The sequence below is a fragment of the Carcharhinus amblyrhynchos genome, chromosome 7, assembly GCF_965287045.1.
Source record: "Carcharhinus amblyrhynchos chromosome 7, sCarAmb.v2.hapA, whole genome shotgun sequence".
Taxonomy (NCBI): Eukaryota; Metazoa; Chordata; class Chondrichthyes; order Carcharhiniformes; family Carcharhinidae; genus Carcharhinus; species Carcharhinus amblyrhynchos.
Genome location: NC_137330.1, coordinates 75,524,642 through 75,532,993, shown reverse-complemented (window position 1 = coordinate 75,532,993; position 8,352 = coordinate 75,524,642).

Below are 8,352 nucleotides of genomic sequence, written 5' to 3'. Positions count from 1 at the left end.
CAGTTATTATTTCAACATTCAAAATTTATTTATTGGTATCACAAGCAGTCTTACATTAACACTGCAATGAAATTACTGTGAAAATCCCCTAGTTGCCACACTCTGGTGCCTGTTCGGGTACACTGAAAGAGAATTTAGCATGCTAAATGCACCCAACCAGCATGTCATTTGAACTGTGGGAGAAAACCGGAGGAAACCCATGCAGACATGGGGAGTGTACATCCAAATTCCACATAGACTTTGACTCAAGCTGAACTGCTAACCACTGTGCCATCGTGCCATCCTATTCACGTATTCATTAAAGCATATTATTATTTTGTAAGAATGTTTTGATATTGTTGCCCAATAACTATGATTTTGTTATTTATTTGTTTCAAAATAGTTAAACTGTTTCCTTGATTGAAAACACAGCAATTTGAATCATTATGGGTTTTTTACATGAAAGCATTGTCACCTTAAAATCAATAGTAGATAGTGACAGTACTTGCGGACAAATATCATGAAGATTACCATTATGGATTTGGAAACAAAAGTGAAGAGATACTGCGGACGCTGCAATCTGAAACAAAAACATAAAATGCTGCAAAAGCTCAGTAGGTCTGACAGTAGCTGTGGAGGAAGAACAGAGCTTTGTTATTTCCAACAATTCAAAATATTTGAAATTCGGGCTCAGTACTCCAGCTAATAATTTGATTTATAATTTCAGGTGGAATCTTGTTGTGGTTTTGGACATCATGCCTGGCAAGTGACCCATGCTGCTTCTTTTTAGGAAGTTCCACTGAACCACATGCCAGTCAGACAGTGCCAAGGCTACCAATGGACTTGTTCTCGGGGGCAGACGTCCTGCCTAGTGGGAGGTGCTGGACAATCAGAGGCAAGCAGTTCTTTCGCTCAGCATCTCCACCAGGGAGGCTGTGGCTGCTGACAGAAGGACGTGCACACAGTAAAAAGTCTGACAATACCAGGTTTTGGTCCAACCGATTTATTTGATAGTAAACTCACAAGCTTTCGAGGGGACTCCCTCTTGACTACGAAGGACGTGCATCAGAGTTCCAGGATTGTGGAGCAACCATAAGAACGTACAATGTTGGAGCAGTACAGTATTCTGCCCACGGAAGCTGCTCCGCCATTCAGTTAGATCATGATTGTTCTCATATGATAATCCTGAACTCAATTTTCCTGCCTTATCCTCATAACCCTTGATTCCCTTACTGATTGAAAATTTGTCTATCTCAGCAGAGATACATCAGCATGACTTGGAAAGGCTGAGTGAGTGGGCATATGCACGGCAGACGCAGTATAAGGTGGATATAGGAGATTGTTTTAAATAAGGGTCATTAGCCTTGGGGCGTCCCTGGTAAGGTAAATGGACATGGTACAATAATAATGTTTTTTTTCCTTTTCACTCACAGGTTTTAAGTCAGTCCGCCTTGTGTCCAACGAGGGGCATACACGTGAAGGGTCGTACTTGGGCTGCTCTTGGTTGTTCAAGCTTGGCCTAGTACTTCATGTCGTTAGTGTGTGCCTAAACTGGACCAGATACTGGGCAAGATGACAGCTCAGTGACTATCACTGATTGCTGTGCAGACACGTGGATTTGGGCCAGTGTCTGTGGGAGTTTGCGCATTCTCCCCATGCTTGCGTGGGTTTTCTCCGGGTGCTCCGTTTTCCTCCAACACCCCAAAGATGTGCTGTTAGGCTGATTGGCAGTAATAAATTGTCCCTAAATCAGTTTCCCTCAATGTGGATGGCTATAAAACATTAGACAAGGGTCGTGGGTGGAGAAGGGGACTGGTGGTGTTGAGATGGCGGCGCGGGTTCATTGGGCCGAAGGGCCTGTTTCCCGGGCTGTTTTTGTTCTTTGTTCTTTGATAAATGTGGGGTTATCCACTTTGGTAGCAAAAATAGGAAGGCAGATTATTACTTTAAATGGGTGTAAATTGAGTGAAGTGAGAACTTGGTGTCCTCGTACATCAGTTGCTGGAAGTAAGTGCAGGTACGGCAGGCAGTAAAGAAGGCAAATAGTATGTTGCCCTTCACAGCAAGAGCATTTGAGTATGGGAAAAGGGATATTTTACGACAATTGTATCGGGTATTAGTTAGGTGCCACCTGGAGTATTGTGTACAGTTTTGGTGTCCTTATCTGAGGAAAGAGGCTCTTGCTTTTGAGGCTCTTGCTTTAGAGGGAGTGCTGTACAGATTTATCAGGCTGGTTCCTGGGATGGCAGGACTGTCATATGAAGAGAGACTAAGTCAGTTAGGATTATATTCATTGGAGCTTGGAAGAATGAGAGGGGATCTCGTAGAAACTTATAAAATTCTAACAGGCTTAGACGGAAAGAATGTTCCTGAGGGTGGAGGTCTCCAGATTAGGAGTCATAGTTTGAAGATAAGGGGTAAACCTTTTAGGACGGAGGTAAGGAGAAATTTCTTCACCTAGAGAGTGGAATTCACTACCACAGAAAGTAGTTGAGGCCAAAATGTTGTGTGATTTTAGGAAGGATATTTGGGGGGGGGGTGGTTGGGGGGAAAGGGAGGGACAGGGGCAGGGGATGGTAGGATCAGGGTATTGAATTTGATGATCAACCATAATCAAAATGAATGGCTCAGTGTGCTTGAAGGGCCAAATGGCCTACACCTGCTTCTATTTTCTACGTACATATCTGTGTAATTACTTTTGCAACTGCAACTTCACAGAAAATGAGTAAGTTGCTTAGTCAATGGACCTTTGTATGTTCTGCCCCTCACCCACTAGGGTTCCTATGGCGGGCAGGATTGGAAAACTCTCCCCCCCACCCCCCAAGTTTTTTTCAGCTGAGTGTGCAGTGCTTTATGGACTCCCAATCTCTGAACTTCTGCTTCTTTATTGGCTCCCTCTCTCTGAATTCATACTGCTTTATGTGCTCCCTCTTTCTATGAACCTCCACTGTTTAATGGGCTCCCTCTCTCTCTTAACTTTTGCTGCTTTATGGGCTCTCTCTCTGAATTCCCTCCTAAAACCTTGTTTCCTTACCTGCTTAGGCTGACTTTCAAAGAGTCCTCAAGATCTATCATTTTGACAAATCTATCCCTTCTTGGCTAAGTATTCAGTGCCGTTGTGGCTGTTTGTGAAGCATTTGCATTTTTTTTCTTTATACTGTAGTGGTAAATATAGATTAACATTGATGTTTTATTAAATGTTAGATTTGATGGCGCGGGAAGTTATACAAATTTTTAATATTTTTGATTTTTTTTTAACCTTTAGTGTAACCAAACCTTCAGCAGTTTCGTTGTCCGAGCATTACAAGGGTAATTTTCAAGATCAGCTGTCTGTTGTACTTACCCGATTTTCATCCCACTGATTTTATGGAATGTGTACAAGACATATGTGTAACAGCTGTGCTAATATGACAGATTGGTAAGAAACAATAGGGACCAATAAATTGGAGTACAGAGAAATAGACTTCAACAGTTATGATTAACTCGTTAGAATAATGGATAACTGAAAATTAGAAATAAGTAAGTATCTTGTGTATAGTTCAAACAAGAAAGAAAACTAATAAGCAGAAAATGAGTTATTAAAAAAACCCAACTGCACACTGAGCCACCTGTGACATCTTATGGATCAATATAATTTGAACAAATAAACTATCTTTGGTGCCCAGAGTGCTAAGAGACAGAAAAGTTGAACTTTCACTACACCGAAAGCAATAATAGTATTTAATTTACAACATCAGGATGAATTGAAATACTTTCTTCATAAAATCTTCCTTTGAAATGTTGGCTATAATAGCAGAAGAGCTGTGAACCAATAAATTGTATTATGTTCAAATATTGCAATTAATCTAAATTTGTCACTGTGTCATGATGCCTTATATGAAAGGATGCACTTGAAATCTCTTTTGGATAAATAGTCTTGGTTTACTGTGCTGCTTATTACACTTTTAGAAAATAATGTTGTTGCTGTTGAGTACTACCATCATTCTGTACTATACATGCAAAACAAAAACCATTGTCAGTGCTCATGTTGCAGTTAGTTTTCTAGATTATTACATTTGCTAGCTGTCTAAACAAATTAGGAATAATTAATCAGGTAATGATATTTTAGATTTAATTTGCTACTTATAATGCTTTCTGTGCATAAATATTGGTTTAATGCTTACGCTAATATTTTTAAATGCAGTCAATTTCTGGAAAGTCCATATTGCAGCATATTATTATTTGGCCTGTTCTCAAAGTAGCTCAGTGATGTACATAAATCCTTGTAATGAATCAAAGGAGGCAGAACAATTGTGCATCATGCATACATTAGTGTGATGACAGGATAAAAGGAAAATATTATTCTGCATATGATTAACTGAAAGAATTACAAAATGTTTGAGATGAAAAAGCATCTATCTCTTTGAAGCTGATCAGCGCAATTTAAAAACAATTATCAAAGACAATGTTTTGTCAGCTGCGTTTAACAATATCAGTCCAGTACAAACAAGGCAATTCTTTATTTTTGTGCCTGCAAACACACTCCCATTTAATTTTTTTTAATATTATAGAATTTTCAGACAAGATAATATTGGAATTCTCAAAACAATCATATGATATTATTCACAAATTTGTTTTGGTTACATAAACATTGAATATTCAAACTACTGCAAATAAAAGTTAATGAAGTTGACCATTCTGCCAAACATTTTCCAATTTTTGTTTATCTTTACAGATTGTTGATAGCTACTCCGTTGACTTGACGAAGCAACAGAACCATATAGATTAGGAAAGTTACTTCCTGGTCTGTGTTGAGTGGCTACCTTAGCTGAAGCAGTGGTAGGGATGCTGCAGTTGGGCCTGAAAGTTTAGGGCTTTTGAAGTGGAATAGCTGAGCCCTAAAAATACCAGTACTGGGCAGCATGTCCTCTTCAGGATGCCATTCCAGCCTTCAGTCATTTTGCAGGAGACAAGTTTAGACCCAGGGAAAGGCACACCCTCTTCCCCAACCAGAGAACAGCAGATGATTAGGCTGATTAAGACTATTGCTAAAGGTCAGTTAGGTGAGATGGTCAGTTTCTCAACACAACAGGGAGGAGATTAATTGCCTGGAGACAGTCCCCAGGGACAGGTTGGGATGACTGAATTCCTGGTAGGTCTATAGCCCCTTCCTATCTGCCTGGATAAGAATTCATCTTAAAATTACCCTGTAAAAGAAGTTTCCCCACCTCTTGCAGTGATGGTCTGGCTGCTTTTATTTTTTCCTATTAATTTTATTTTTAAAATTGAGGCAGCACCTTTTTGTTGAAGGAGTTTCCCAGTTATTTGCCTTTTCCTACAGCCAGTTGCTTTTCTGAAACTGGAAGACTTCTGATTGGCCCTCGAGCTCTGAGAGCCTGCCCTAACTGAAACAGAAACCCACCTCCAGGCCAATTAAGGGCTTACCTACACTTCTTATCTGAAAACAAACCTATCTTTGTTTCCTGCCTCTGTGGCAAAACTTTAGCCCTTAATCTCAGCAGACCAGGGTTCCGGTAAACAGGATTATGGTAACTAATACAGATTGCATCATGCATTCTTTTATTCATCATGGTGTTGAGTGACCTTGCAAAACCCAAATTAAGCATTAGGGAGCAGGTTATTAGCGACTAAGTATCAATTGATGTCACTGACACCTTTAATAGCTTTCTTAATGATTAGGAATAGACAGGAAGAATAGAAAAGCAGGATATTTAAATGAAGAGATACAGCAGAATGCATGTCTTTGTGCATTAACCACAACAGAATGCAGGTCCAGCAAGTAATTAAGAAGGCTAATGGAATATTGTCCTTTATTGCAAAAGGAATGGAGTATAAAAGTAGGGATGTCTTGCTACAGTTCTACAGAACATTAATGAGAGATTTGGTGTCAATACTTAATGAAGGATATACTTGCATTGGAAGTAGTTCAGAGACAGTTCGTTAGACTGATTCCTAAAGACGGAAGGTTTGGCTTATGAGGAAAGGTTGAACAGGTTGGGCCTACATTAATTAGAAATTACAAGAAGAAGCGATCTTATTGCAACATAAGATTCTAAGATGGCTTGATGGATGCTAAGAGGCTTTGCCGCTCATAGGGAAATCTAGAACTAGGGCTTATGGTTTAAAATGAGTGATCTCACATTTAAGGTGGAGCTGAGGAGGATCTTTTTCTTTCAGAGGGCCGTTAGATCTAATGAAATTCACTTCCATAGAGAGCACTGGAGGCTGGGTCATTGAATATATTCAAGGCTGAATTTGATCAATTTTGATTGACAAGGAAGTCAACGGTTTTGGAAGACCAACAGGAAAGTGGAGTTAAGACGACAGTCAGATCAACCTTCTGTTATTGAATTGTGGGTTGGGCTTAAAAAACTGAACGGCCTGTTCATGCTCCTTATTATCTTATTATCTTAGATTCTTGGGCTGGTAATTAGCTGGATTGGATTTATCATGCAGAGGAGGTTTACTAGGCTGATGCCGGAGTTGAGGGGATTGAGCTATGAGGAAAGGCTGAATAGATTAGGCTTGTACTCGTTAGAGTTTAGAAGAATGAGGGGAGATCTCATTGAGACGTATAAGATGATGAATGGGATGGATAGGATAGAGGTGGAGAGACTCTTCCTGCTCAGAAAGGATAGTAGGACTAGGGGGCATAGCCTCAAGATAAAGGGGGGGCGGTTTAGAACAGAGTTGAGGAGGAACTTCTTCACTCAAAGGGTGGTGAATCTCTGGAATTCTCTGCCCGTTGAAGTGGTGGAGGCTGCCTCGCTAAATATTTTTAAGACGCGAGTTGATGGGTTTTTGATGAGAGAGGGGATTAAGGGTTATAGGGAGAGGGCGGGAATGTGGAACTGAGCCACGATAGATCAGCCATGATCTTATTGAATGGCGGGGCAGGCTCGAAGGGCTAGTTGGCCTACTCCTGCTCCTATTTCTTATGTTCTTATGTTCTTATGCTTTTTGTAGACATTACTTTGTTAGGTAAATACCAGTGAAGTAACTGCACTTAAATATCTTGGCTATTGGTACAGCTATGTCTTGGGTACTACAGCAAAGATGTTGTCAGGTCCCAGAACTTTTGCTGTAACCAGTGCATTTGTCCCCTTCTTGATATCAACAAAATGAATCAAATTGGCATAGGGCAATGCCAACACAGCGGGGGCTGATTGGTGGGGATGGGTTTCCCGCTGAGCGAGAGAGTAGGGTGATTGGGGCTGGACATTGGTGTGGGGGGAAGCGGGGTTGGGGTTGTGGAGGGAGGTCAGGACTGGGGTGGGGGGTGGAGTAGCTGGGACTGTCAGGAGAGAATGGGAGGGTGTTGGGGAGATCAGGATGGGATGGGGCGGGGTGGAGAGTTCGGGACTTGCCCAGAGAGGTCGAAATGTCGGGGAATCCAGCGATCAGGGAGGGGAGGCGGGTGGGTGGTGGGGGAGTTGGAGAGGCAGTGATGCAAGGTCGTGGGGCTGAACAGCAATTGGGCTGGCCAGTGATTGAGAGGGCAGCAATGCGGATCCACTGTGGGTGTGCCGATTTTGGCGCTGACAGCGCTTAGCACTATGCTGCCAGCCTCTCCAGTGGGAATAGGCCTCCACACCACCCATCTGATTTTCAGCATGAATCCCTCTGAGGCAATGCAGTTTTTAGAGTTGCAATTTTATGATCCTAAGGAGACAATTACCCTGGAGATAAATGAGTCACAGAAAGGGCTGGGCAGAGGCATACTATAAAAAGGCAAACTGATTGCATTTGCTTCTAAATATCTGTCTGTAACACAATCCATTACTCCAACTTTGGCAGGAAACATTAGTTTTAACATTTGAAATCATGACAAAAAGTTTATGGTGGGGACAGATCACATGCCACTGGAGATGAAAACCAGTGTGTGCTGTCAAGATTGCAATGTCTCTTGATAAAATCTTAAAGTTATGTTTATGAGATTAGGTACAAGCCAGACAACTTGATGATACACTTAGCAGATTGTCTAACCCAAAAAAATAAAAGATATGTCCTTGGATCAACAAGTTGACTTTATTGACATTGAAATTGAAAATTCTCCAAATTGATCCAGTACATTTTGTGCAAAGCAAATGCCAGCAGCTACAAGAAGACGTGACGCAAGATTCCACACTGCAGAAGCTGTGGAAAAACATTATTGAAAGATGGCTGGATTCAATTCAGCATGTCCATGAACATGTGCAACTATTTTGACCTTATTAGGACAAGCTCTGTATCTCCTCTTTAAAGCAAGATCATCATACCAGAATCTTTGTAACCTGATACTCTTCAATAACTTCATCTCTCACACGGCTGAGATCAAGTGTAGTATTGATATGCTATACTTGGTTGAAGTCAGTAGGTTACATTTTAGCTTCA